This window comes from Brassica oleracea, chromosome C8 (assembly GCF_000695525.1).
Source record: "Brassica oleracea var. oleracea cultivar TO1000 chromosome C8, BOL, whole genome shotgun sequence".
In the NCBI taxonomy this organism is placed as follows: Eukaryota; Viridiplantae; Streptophyta; class Magnoliopsida; order Brassicales; family Brassicaceae; genus Brassica; species Brassica oleracea.
The window spans coordinates 58570-61337 of NC_027755.1; positions in this window are offsets into that span (position 1 = coordinate 58570).

Genomic DNA, 2768 nt, shown 5'->3' on the forward strand with positions numbered 1-2768 from the left:
GACAGGTCTGTGAGCAAGTTAATTGCTCGATTGATTGATTGAGGTTTGATGGAAGGATGGTTTTGCTAGATCTAGGGTTTCTATTCAGGAAATCAGGATTGTAATGATATAGATGCATAAAATGTTTGTTGGATGCACAAGAACTCAAACAATAACAATAATCTACCAGCTCTCGCATGTCTAGATTATCTATCACTAAATCTAAGATCTCAACTCTCACATGTTGATCTGTAGACAGTGTCGATCGACGATTCGATTGGAATGTCGATCGATACACCTTTCAGACCGTCGATCGATACAACTTTCAGACCGTCGATCAATACAACTACCAAGTTGTCGATCGACGATCCTTCCAGCGAGCTTTACCGAGCAAGTTTGAACTATGTTCACTAGGTTCCTAGATCAACTCTTGTCTTTCTCTAGGAATCCTAGCACAATATGAATTATTCAGGAGATGAATCATACTCTCGTGTGCGCCTATTCATCCTAAGATCATGGTTCTAGTTCGCGACTCTAGAACACAAGAAATAAGTGCAATTCAATTGATGGACATCCTAAAAACTTAGCAATCTATATTTGGGGCTAATCCCTCATCCTTTCTGAACCCTAAACCTAAAAGTTGAATCTATTCAAGCATGAAGTTTGTCACAGAAATCATAGATGAATAGATATAAAACTGCAATAGAATATATAAAAACCAAAGGAGTTCCAGGAGGAATCTGAAGGAGTTCCTCCCTTCTCTCCTAACCTAAGAGAAACAATAGAATAGAAAGCTTAGCTGTCAACAATGGCTTAGAAAACACATAAATAGAGTTTTAGGTCGTCCAAGGGTATTCTGGTAATTTGTGATTTCTTATGGGCTTCAGTCGGTCATAAAATATGCTCAGCCCATACTCTGGCATCACCGACGACCGACACCAATGCTGTTTCATCGATCGACAGTCATTCATCTCCTCGGCAGCTTCTTCTCGCGAGGCATACTGACCACTCTTCAGTAAAACGGGCATAACTTCTTCTACAGGATGCTGATTGACCTCAAACCAGTGGCATTGGAAAACTAACTCAAAACTCTATCTTGTTTAAAAATATGGGCTCAATCTAACGGTGGAAAGGTCTCCATCCATAGCTAAACATCTGACGCGTCTGTGCAGTTATGCACCTCAAAAGACTCCAAAAAACACCAAAATCACTATATTCCTCCAAATCGTCCCTGAACCTGTAAATACTCTAAATATAATCTATATAGTAGTAAATGTATATAAAAGCTGTCATGTCCCCGATTCTGGATAGGATCGTCCGGACGGACTGCGGTGCGTGGAAATGCACCAGTATGGTCATATGGCCCAAAGACAAGCGTGTCATAGCCTGGAAGTAAGGTTAAGGGCATCAGGAAGCTAAGGCATAGCTAATCCAAGAAGGAGACAAGCTCAAAGGAGCTGGACAAGCGAGCTGGTAGCTGGACAAGATCCAGGTGAAGCTCGATGAAGTGAGTGATCAGAATGGATCATGGGAAAACTAAGTCTAGGTCTGGAATTTGACAAAGGGACTTAGAAGGATTGAAGAAGATAAAGGAAACAAGCTGGACACAGTGTATAACAGCTGGGCGATGCAGTAAGCAAGCTCGACCAGCTAGGTAAAGTGTAGTGCAGCTCAGTGTAGCTCACTGAAGAGTGTGTCAGCTCCCTGAGCTAGATGGACTAGCTCACTCAGCTGGGACAGCTGGGGATCAGCTCAACTCAGCTGGACTGAGTGTTCAAGTCATGGGCAGTTGGGCCGGGTCTGGACAGTGGCCGGGCCACATGGGTGACCCGTGTGTGCCGATGGGCTGGTGGGCTCTTGGGATTGAGCCAGGGGCGTGGGCAATCAGTCTGGGCCTTGTTTGGCCTTGTCCAGGAGTGGATTGGCAGTTCCAGGGCGTGTGGTAACTGCCAGAGGCGAAAGGGTGTGATCTGGACCATTGATTTAAATCAATGGCCAGGATTGAAACCGAAGGGATGGAGTGGTTAAAAAGTAACCACCAAAAAGTAACCACCCCTTCTTCTATAAAAGGCAGGCAAGTCCGTGCCTTTGCAGGCACACCAGGGACTTCCTTCTACACCCTGAAACACAAAGAAAACCAGAGAAAAAGAGAGAGAGAGTCGGATTGCTCCATCCAAGATCAAGAGTGGTGTGAAGGCAGCAAAGAGGCAGTTTTGTGGGCAATCACAAGGGGAGTTGAGAACGACCCTTTGATGGTGATTGATCATGGATGATCATGTCCTAGGCTTCCTCTGTGCCCTGGGAACACACTCAAATGGTCAGGAGGGAAGGGAGAAGGCCGGACTCCACTCTCAATGGCATGAACAGCCTTAAGGGCAGATGTGTGTAGAAAGGCAGTTTCATGGGCACTGAAGGGGGAAATGATGGACGACCCTGTGAGGATGTTTGATCATGGATGATCACATCATGGGCTTCCTCTGTGTCTTGGGAACACACACAGATAACCAGGAGAGAAGGGAGAAGACCAGACTCCACTCTTACAGGCCAAGACAGCCTTGAAGGTAGATGCAGTGTAGAAAGTGGTTTCATGGAAGTTCCATGGAATGACTGATGGGTGCGACCCATGAATGGAACTTATCAATACTGGAAGTATATGATAAGGATTGATAGAGGCGTGCACTGGAGGAGCATGGCCGAACATAATAAGGGGTGACACATGATCTAATCAGATCATGTATAAGGTAACCGGTTTTATGATTACCTTTTGAATTCCAATTCTGTTGACTGAG